The following is a 10592-nucleotide window of genomic DNA, read 5'->3' as shown; positions in this document are numbered from 1 at the left end:
AGACAATATATTTATCTATGTATTTTTAATGTGCATGAATGTTTTGTCTACAGGTGAAAATGTGTAGTACCCCATGCATGTCTGGTGCCAGAGGAGGACACGAGAGGGCATTAAATCCCCTGGAACAGGAGTTAACAGATGGTTGTGAGCTGCCATGTGGGTGCTGGGAATCAAATCTGGCCCCTCTACAAGAACAGCCAGTGCTCTTAACCACTAGGCCATCTCTCCGAGCCCTCCCCCTGCCCCAAGATCTTGACATGTAGCCTTCCCTAGAATGGGACTCCCTCTGTAGAGCACGATGGCCTTGCACTACTAGATATCCAGCGGCCTCTGTTTATCCAGTGCTAGGAATAAAGGCATGCATCACCACACTCAGCTAGTAAGTCTAAGTATTATGAAGATTGCGCTAGCTGCTGAATTAAGAGATGGCTCAGTGGTTTAGAGTCTGCACTGCTGTTCTAGAAGAGCCAAGTTTGATTCCCAGCATCCACATCAGAGGGCTCACAACCGTAACTACCTGTAACTCCAGCTCCAGGGGTTCGAAAGCCTCTGCCCTCGTAAGCACCTGGATTCATATGTTCATATACTTATTTTTTAAGTTTAGAGAATGAAATGAAAAAAGAAGAAGGAAAGAAATGAAGACAGATAGACAGACTAGAAATGACTGCTGAAAAGAATAGAAATGGAAGAGCTTAGCTGGGTGATGAGCTGGAGCTGTGAAGGATGCTGGGGAAACTGAACTAGAAGACCGTAATGGAGCGGGTGTACAGTGATACCTGGAAATCAGAGAGTACATCTGATGTGGCTGAAACCTCCTGACCAAGCAGCTAGTATACAGTGAGTTCCCAGATGAGCCCTTACAATAAGGCGCTTGTGGGAAGATCCTGGAGGGACACGCCCAGGAGTCTCCTCGATCCCAGTGTAAAGTCTCAGCAAATGACTTCCTTTCAAACAGCTTACAGTGGTGATACTCGATTAGAAGTGAGCGACAGAAAGAATAGCCCTGAAAGAAAATCTGGAAGAGCAAACGTGCTTTCAGGGAGCCGGAGAAGGCTCAGCGGTTAAGAGCACTTGATGTTCCTCCAGAAGTCCTGAGTTCAGCGTCCAGCACCTACACTGGTGACTCATAGCTACTTGAAACTCTGACTCTTGGTATCTGACACCTTCTGACCTCCATAAGGGACAGCACACGGGCCAGGCGTTGGTGGCGCACGCCTTTAATCCCAGCACTCGGGAGGCAGAGACAGAACTCTCTGTGAGTTCAAGGTCAGCCTGGTCTACAGAGCGAGTTCCAAGATAGGCTCCAAAACAATACAGAGAAACCCTGTCTCGAAAACCCAAAAACAAACAAACAAGCAAACAAAACAACAAAAAAGAACCTTAAAAAGAAAGAAAGAGGGGCTGGAGAGATGGCTCAGGGGTTAGCACTGCCACACTTCCAAAGGTCCTGAGTTCAATTCCCAGCTCACAACCATCTGTAATGAGATCTGGTGCCCTCTTCTGGCGTGTAGGCATACATGCATGCAGAACACAGTGTGATAAATTAATCTAGGAAGGAAGGGAGGGAGGGAGGGAGGCAGGGAGGAGGCACAGATCTTTAATCCTAGTACTCTGAAGGCAGAAGCAGATGGATCTTTGTGAGTTCAAGGCCAGCCTGGTCTACATAGCAAGTTCCCATAACAGTCAGGACAATTACACAGAGAAACCCTGTCTTGAAAAACAACAAAAGAAAAGAGAGAAAAAAGAAAACTGCCTTCAAAATTTCACAAGGTCTAGGTGAGACAGTGGCAAGCTTATAAGGAGGCAGGAGGATAGCCACAAGTTCAAGTCTACTTTAGTTTATATAGCGAGTTTTAGGTAAACTAGGCCTACGAAGAGAGGTTCTGTCCAAACAAAACAAAGCAAAACCCTAAGCATAAAAACAACAGCAACAAAATCTAAGGCCTTAAGTCAGAAAGCCCAAGGACAGCACGCCTGACCAGCCTAAGCCTTGAGCGCTAAGCCCCCCCGAATTCATGGCAGGCGGCCTCTGCTGCCCTCTGGTGGTCCGGGCTGTGCGGGGACCCAGATTATGCGAAGGAGGCAGAAAAGAGCAGAGAGGGAGAAATGACCGCAAAGACTTGGGTCTCCATGGGGGGGCATTGTGAATACCACAGGGATTCAGTCTGGACCCAGACCCCAGAAAGGACCCTTTTTCCCTGACTTCATCTCTCAGAGGCTGGAATCACATGCATGCATCATCATGTCCGGTTTAGGTAGTGCCAGTGATGGAACCAGTGAGTCACGCGTGCTAGAGAGCACTGTACCAATCGAGAAATTCAGCTATGTCCCCAATCCATACCCAGATCCCCTCTCTCGCCCTGTGGGGATGGGACCCAGAGCTGTGCACACGGCAGGCAGGCAGGCAGGCAGGCGGTGTGTCCCTGATCTACCTTCCCTGGCCCCAATTACCCCACTAATGGTTCTCAGAGCCCCTTCAGGTACTACTCCGTTTCTCTCCGTATCTCACGCTTGACTTTAGGGTCAAACTCCACAGTGCATTCCAGCTGCACAGCGCATTCCAGCTCCGCAGTGCATGCCTTGGGCTGGGTACAGTGACTCACACTGTGCCTTCAGGAAGCCGGCAAGGGAAAAATCACAAACCGCCTTCTAAATTTCCAATCTCAGCTGTGAAGTGAAAGCAGAGAGGGAGGGACAGTCCTCAACAGAACGCGTACAGCACCAGGAGAGACAGTTGTCACTGGAGGCGTTCTACGGACCAGCTGATGATGACTACAGGGAAGCTTGGATGGATGGACTCTGGTGCTGGGCAAGAGAAAAGCAACAGGGTACCACAGAGGGCACGGAGCAAGCAAGAAGATGCTAAATAGGGGCTCCTTTGTGGACGGCCACGGACTGACGCTTCGGCGGAGGCGAGACTAGAGCCCAAGGCGGGAGAAAAGAAGAGCTGGAAAGCGGTAGCCAGGCGAGGACTAGCGAGAGGAAGATGAGGAGCCTGGTCCATCACGGTTCCGGAGCCGCATGCGTTCTGTGCCCGCCAGGGGGCGCCGCTCCTCCGTGAAGGAGAACTCTGCGGCCGCTGAAATCGCGTGCTCCGGCCTAGAGATCCCGGAAGAGGCGGGGCAACTCTCCGCGAGACCACTTCCGCCTTCACCTCGGCCGGAGCTCTATTTCCGTGGGGTGGCAGTGAAAGAATTTAGGAGGCAATGTCGAGAACTGAGGGGTGTTAGAAGACTGTGATCAGAGTCGGAGGGCAAGCAGTACCCCACGAGGGTGCGCCCTGCACAGCTCTGAGATCCACCCCCGAGCAGCCCCGTTTTTTACCTCGCTTAAGAGTTCTGTGGACTCTTGAGTCGGCCACTGGCTAAGACCCAGGGGCAGGCCCGGGAAGGCTTCCTGTAGATGGTGAGGTGCAGAAAGATGAAGAAGCCATTATGGGGACTTCGGGAGTGTTCCTGGGCCAGCTAGATGGCTCGGTGGGTAAAGGCCCTCGGGTGTAAGACCTGACAATATGAGTTAAATTCAGAGGGACAGAATCCGCTCCACAAAGTTGTCTTTTGTTCTACACACACACACACACACACACACACGCACGCACGCACGTGTGCCAACAATTATTTATTTACTTATTTTAAGACCAGATCTCATCATGTAACCCCAGCTGGCCTGAAAGTCATGATGCAGACTAGGCTGGCCTCAACTTGACAGAGATCCGCCTGCCTCTGCCTCCTGAGTGCTGGGGTTAAAGGCGTGCGCCACTACACTTAGCCTTAAAAAGGTTGTTTTTTTTTTTGTTTTGTTTTTTTAAATATATAATGAGCTGTCTCTATTTGGAGGAAAGGCTAAGCCTTCAGGGAAGACTAAAAGGAGACCAACCAGTCCCCGGCCTGATGGGGGAAGCAAATACAGCCCCTTGGTGTATTTGTATACACACACCTATGATCTCTTCTAAGAGACGTTCACAAGACAGTCCTGTGGGACAGGCTTCACTCCGTCACCCTCACATGGTGGCTGCTCCCTGCCTCCCAGCCTTCCCTACTGGTCCTTAGGCTATATTTCTCATAGAAGCCAGAGGAGGGTTCATTAAAATATCATATCTTGGGGCTGGAGAGATGGCTCAGCAGTTAAGAGCACTCACTGCTCTTGCAGAGGACAGAATTCAGTTCCTAGCACCCATATTGGGCAACTCAAATGCTTTAACGCCAGCTCCTAGGGACCTGACACCTCTTCTGACCTCCAAGGGCACCTGTACTCACATGATGCACACACACACACACACACACACACACACACACACATTTAAAAATGGAAGAAGGAGGGGCAGAAGAGATGGCTCAGCAGTTAAGAGCACTGGAAGCTCTTCCAGAAATCTGGCATTTGTTTGCCAGAACACATGGCAGCTCGCAACTATCTGAGTTCCAATTCCAGGGGATCTTAGACCCTCTTCTGACACCTTTGAATACATGCATGTAGACAAACTGTTATGTAAATAAATTCCTTTTTTTTTTAAGTTCTCACTATGTAGCTCTGGTTGTCCTAGAACTCATTATGTAGGCCAGATTGGCTTCAGACTCACAGATATCTGTCTGCCCCTGCTTCTCAAGTGCTGGAACTAAAGGCTTATGCCACCATGCCTGACTTAAATCTTTTTTTAAAAATTAAAACTGGAGCCGGGCTTTGGTGGCGCATGCCTTTAATCCCAGCACTCGGGAGGCAGAGGCAGGTACAGCCTCCAAAGCCACAGAGAAACCTTGTCACGGAAAACCAAAAAAAAAAAAAAAAAATTAAAACTGGGAGGCAGAGGCAGGTGGATCACTGTGAGTTCGAGGCCAACCTGGTCTACAGAGCCGATTCCAGGACAGCCTACAAAACAATACAGAGAAATCCTGTCTCTAAAAAAACCAAAAAAAAAAAATTAAAACTGGGGCAGGATGATGGTGGTGCAGGCCTTTAAACCCAGCACTTGGGAGGCAAAGGCAGGTAGATCTCTGTGAGTTCAAGGCCAGCCTGGACTACAGAGCGAGTTCCAGGAAAGTCAGAGTTGTTCCACAGAGAGACCCTATCTCAAAAATAAATAAGTACAATTGAAACTGGAGAGATGGCTCACCGGCTGAGAGCCCTTGCTCTTCCAGAGGACCCCGGTTCTGTTCCCAGCACCCACACGGCAGCTCACAACCATAATTCTATCCCCAGGGAATGTGCCACACTCTTCTGGCCTCCATGGACACCAGGCACACACATGACACACATACTTATATACATGCAGACAAAACACAGATGCACATTTAAAAAATAATAATTAAAAATGACTTAGTGTGGTGGGACATGCCTTTAGTACTAGTATTTGGGAGACAGAGACTAATGGATCTCTGTGAGTTTAGGGCCAGTCAGGGCTACATAGTGAGACACTGTGTAAACAATTAACTAGTTAATAAAAAAAAACAAGTCTTCGCACGCCTTTAATCCCAGCACTCGGGAGGCAGAGGCAGGTGGATTTCTCTGAGTTCGAGGCCAGCCTGGTCTACAGCAAGAGTTCCAGGACAGCCTCCAGAACAATACAGAGAAACCCTGTCTCGAAAAACCAAAAAAAAAAAAAAAAAAAGAAAGAAAGAAAGAAAGAAATGTCAGACCTTGTCACTCTGCCTGAAAAAAGGGAAAAATCCCTCAAATGATTTCATCATGCTTAGACAGTTTGACTCTTTTTTTTTTTTTCTCCCTATTACCAGTAAGAGTCACAGGTTTGACTCTTGCCTGTGGCCTTTATGATCTGACCTCCTGCTTTCTGGCGCTAGTTTACACCTGGGCCTGCTGGGATCACACGCACTGGTCCTTATCTGAGGGCCTTTTTTTTTTCTTTTTCTTTTTTTTTTTTTTTTGCATTTTCGAGACAAGATTTCTCTGTGTAGCTTTGGAACCTGTCCTGGCTTGTCTTAGAACTCTGTGTCTCTGGACCAGGCTGGCCTCGAACTCACAGAGATCCTCCTGCCTCTGCCTCCTGAGTGCTGGGATTAAAGGCGTGCGCCACCACTGCCCGGTAATCTGAGGGCCTTTTTCCTGGCTGATGACTCCCTGCAGGCTGGCCCTCCAGCGGCCTGTGTTACTCCTCACTGGGCTCCTTTCGACTGTCTGATTCACTTTTGGTTGTTTTCACAGATCAGGGCAGTGGCCTTGTGCTTTCCTGACCCAGTGACCAGCTGTCCCCCAGCAGAAGCTCCCTGTCTCTCTTCCCTGTCTACTCAGGATCAGCATCTACGGAACGCTCTCATGCCCACATGGCAAGGTGCACCCTGCTCGATGGCGGCTCTTACATCACCTTCATTAGAGCTGTTTTTGCCTCTTCATTAAATTAAGTTCCAGGAAGCAGTGCTAATGACCGCACTAACGAGTCACGGGAGAGGCCACCAGCCCCAGCCTTTGGACAGAAAGGAGGGGAGGACAACCTGAGCAAAGCCGGGCTCCTGGGACAAAGCTGATTATCATTTCCTGCACCCTCCTAGGACCCCGAGCTCCACCTGGGAGGTAGCCTTCTGAGACCCAGAGAAAGACTGGGCCCTGAACTCTTCAAGCACTAAGAGAAGGGGGGAGGGGCTAAGTTCTTGGCCCTAAAGCCCTGAGTGTCCTCTTGTTCTATTGCAAGGTTCCAGGGCCATCCCTCCTGCTTATGACAGAAGTGCCACTAAATACCAGGACAAGTGGGATTGACAAGGACATCGCTCACTTTACTGTGCCCACTTATATCTCACATCACTAACCAGGCTCTCTCCTGGTCCAGGAACAGCTAGCTCCCTCCTGCCCCAAGATCTGTGTTTGCTATTGCCTGAGCCTGTCCCCCTCCTGGTGCTTGTCACAAAGTGGGTCCCTTCCCATGAGACAGAATTCCCTTCCTCAAGCTGGCATCCCTGCGCTATCCCAGCAGCTCTGGTTTACCCTGTAGATTTCCTGTGAAGCTGGAGTTCCTTTCCCTGTTTACTTGTTGAGCTTGTGTTCCTGAGGGCGGAGTCCACCTGCCTTCCCTGTCCTAGGTCCTTGCCTTGGCATCCGCTGTTTCTAGTGTTTGGGCAGAGGAGCAGGTGAAGGTTCTCAGACATTGGGACAGGGTGGAGTTGTGGGGGGGAGGACGACATTCGGCACACATGACCGCAATGGACGGGACCGGATCTTGTCTAATACAGAACTTCTGGGTCAAGGGTTCAGGGTCTTCAGCTCTGTAAGTGGAAGTCAATTATTTGTGGAGAGACAGTTAGAAAGGGAAACTTAGGGTCTAGGGCCCCAGGCTTGATCTGTCCTTTTGGGGGAAAAAGTGCCCTGGCAGGGACTGGGAAGAGAGGGAAGGTCGCCCACTCCAATTTCAGAATCACTGCTAAGGGGGAAGTTCAGGGACAGACCAGGAGGTGGAGTTTGCTGGGGGGGGCACAGGGTGCGGGGAGGGGGGGTCAGGATAGAGCTCTGGCCACTGAAAGCTGCAAGCACAAGCAGAAGTTGCCAAGGTCATGTCTCCAAGGTACTGATTTGGTGGCCATCGGTCTTTGTCTGCGGACTACGGCCACCTAATCGCCATTGAGGTGTGGTACCTAGGATCTTGGACTTCCCTCAGGGTCCTGACCATTCCTGGACTCAGGGCCAGGGCAACAGACACACCCACTGTGAAACTGCCTTTGGGGAAGTGCGGGCAGCTTCCTCTTCCTGGCGCCTGTAGGCTAGGGTGTCATAGCCCACTGAAGGGGTCTCTGTTCCTCACCCTGCTCAGGACTGTGGCTTGACAGGAACTCAGGACAAGCTGGACACGCTCTGCGGCCTGTGGTGAGCCACGAGGCTGTTCTGGCTCTGGAGGGTGGGACAGCAGTTGGTTCCCTTCAGCCTTCCAGCTGCTGTGAGGCTCTCACTGCTGGATGTCAGGTCTAGGAAGTGCTGAGCTCACTGGACCAGGGACAGTTCAGGTTCCCTGTGGTGCTCAGGCTAAACTGCCCTCTGCCCCCAAAGTCCTCCTGGGTTCCTGAGAGTGGAGAAACCTGGAACCTTTGCTGTCTCTCATGGCGGCTGAACAGAGAGAAGTCATCCTGCTCCTTGGCTGGTTCAGTTATAAACAAGGGGTTTCCCGAGCTCTAACCCTTAACTGCCCAGCCCCACTGTTTAGTCCTACCTTTCTCCTTTACATGTGTGGTTCCTTCCTCCTCTAAACATTTTCTAATCTTATCTACTTATTTATTTAGGGTTTTTTGAGACAGGGTTTGTCTCTGCTTTCTGAGTACTGGGATTAAAGGTGTGTGCCACCACCCAGTTTATTTTATTTTATTTTACGGCTATGAGTGTTTTTGTCTGACTATGTGTTTGAACACCACTTAGATGCAGTGCCTGAGGTCAAAAGAGTTGGAACTGGAGTTAAAATGGTTGTGAGCTGCCATGTGGGTGCTGAGAGCCAAACCCAGGTCCCCTGGGAGATAGCAATGCTCCTAACTGCTGAGCCATGTTTGCAGCTCGCCCTGCCTCGTTCTGTAATGCTCTCTCTCACTGTCCCTTAAGGACTCAGAAATCTCTTCCACCAAGAAAGTTCACTGGACTTCCCAGGCAACATTAGTTTTTCCCTTATCTGGATGTACTATTTTTTCCCCCGTTTTGTTTTTTCAAGACAGGGTTTCTCTGTATTGCTTTGGAGGCTGTCCTGGAACTCGCTTGGTAGACCAGGCTTGGTCTCGAACTCACAGAGATCCACCTGCCTCTGCCTCCCGAGTGCTGGGATTAAAGGTATGCGCCACTACCGCCCGGCGCTGTTATGAATTCTAATGTAAGTATTTGATACATGACCTCTGTGAAAGGGTTGTTTGACCCCCAAAGAGGGTCACAACCCACAGGTTCAGAACCACTGCTCCAGCGGGAGGTAGCTGGAAATAAGACTGTGGACCCCAGAGAGACCTATTCCACAGCCTGGAGAGAAAAATAGTTGGGAATGGTGGGGACTAATGGGATAAAAGATAAGGTGGTGCAGCAAGGAAGCTGGGGTGGTGTCCTGGCCTGAAGTCGTCCTCCGAGTGGGGACAGCCTCTACAGGGTCTTATAAAAATCACCATTTTAACAGCTTACCCACACTGAAGCATTCTGTGTGCCACACACATTCAGAACACTTTTCCCATTGCTGTCCTCGGTCCTGTGCATTGGGTACAAACAGACCCACTTCACTGGTAAGAGAACCAGGATGGAGGAAGCATTCGATGCTTGTCCACAGTTAGACACAGCCAGCAACTTTCCCAGAGTCCTTTCAGGCAGTAACTGTTCTACCTCTAGCAAAGATGTTTGTTTGTTTGAGACAGAGTCTCTCTAAGTAGCCCTGTCTGCCCTGGAACTCTTTTCATAGATTAGCCTGGCCTTGAAGTCACAGAGATCCACTTACCTCTGCCTCCTGAGTGCTGGGATTGAAGACATTCACTACTACTCCAGACTTTTACAAAGTTTAAACCAGTGATTGCAAGCTTTATCCTCAGGGTACGAGGCAGCTACAGAAGGTTTGTAAAAAGGAGTGATGCAATTTCCTTCATTGTCCTCTGGCCACCCTGTGGAAGATGGCTTGGAGAAGCAGTAGAGCTGGGGAGGACAGTGCCTTCCTAGGGTGGGAGATAACGGCACAGAGGACAGATAGGCTTTAGGGGGGAATGAAGGACAGGCTCACTGTGTATGCTTGGTGGGAGCGAAGGGTCCTGGCTCTGCCTAGTGGGAGGGATCATGAAGTGACTGTCTGGGAACAGGTACAAATAGGGAGGGATATACCCAGTTCAGGGCAGAATGGGTCTGTGGGAGTCGGAGGTATCTGGCAGAGGCTCAAACATGCGACTGACAATCAGGAAGAAATCAGACGAGATGGCCGAGTGGGTTCCAAACTGATGGGAAGGAGGGGAGTGGCCATCAGAGGCCTGACCGTAGTACGGGGCACGCAACATGGAAATGAGGGAAGAGCCGCCAAAGCACTGCCAGTCTCCCCGGGAAGAACCTGGGGCTGGGCAGGAATGGCTGGCTGCTGGGAAAGGTGCTAGAGCTTCGGGATCTGACTCGGCCCTGAAGAAGGCCGAGTCTTCTTGCTCCACCTCCACAGACTGGGGTCTGTGTGCTGCCCACCTCCCTAGAGTGGGGCCTCCAAGGGGCTGACATGTTCGTTAGTTGCCTGGCAACTGAGAGAGCTGTTGGCTGTTGCTAGGAGCAAGCTAGGGAGGCCAGAGTAGCAAAGCTCCGTAGCACAGGGCGGGGCAGACGGGGGGGAGGGGAAGGCAGCAAGGGAGGGGCTGACTTGGAGAGGGATTTGTGTGTTATCCGTGTGTTGTAGACTGCGCTCAGCTGTGTGTGCCCATACTCACGATGTGTTCTGTGCATCTGTCATGTTGGAGGTAAATCCTACAGGTGGATCTATACAGCAAATCTCTCTCCATAGATAGCATTATGTGTTTTCATCCCATTTAATGCATGCCTGGGGCAGGGCCTGCTTAAGCTTTGGCTCCAGGCAGAAAGATCCCTGAGGGAAGCGCTGGATGATTACAGGCTAATGACTCCTCCACAGGGAAGACATTCAGCTGATTGGGATACAGGGACACTCCAGAGAGAGCAGCCGT

This window comes from Mesocricetus auratus, unplaced genomic scaffold (assembly GCF_017639785.1).
Source record: "Mesocricetus auratus isolate SY011 unplaced genomic scaffold, BCM_Maur_2.0 Super-Scaffold_100691, whole genome shotgun sequence".
NCBI lineage: Eukaryota > Metazoa > Chordata > Mammalia > Rodentia > Cricetidae > Mesocricetus > Mesocricetus auratus.
This window is presented reverse-complemented; position numbering follows the sequence as displayed.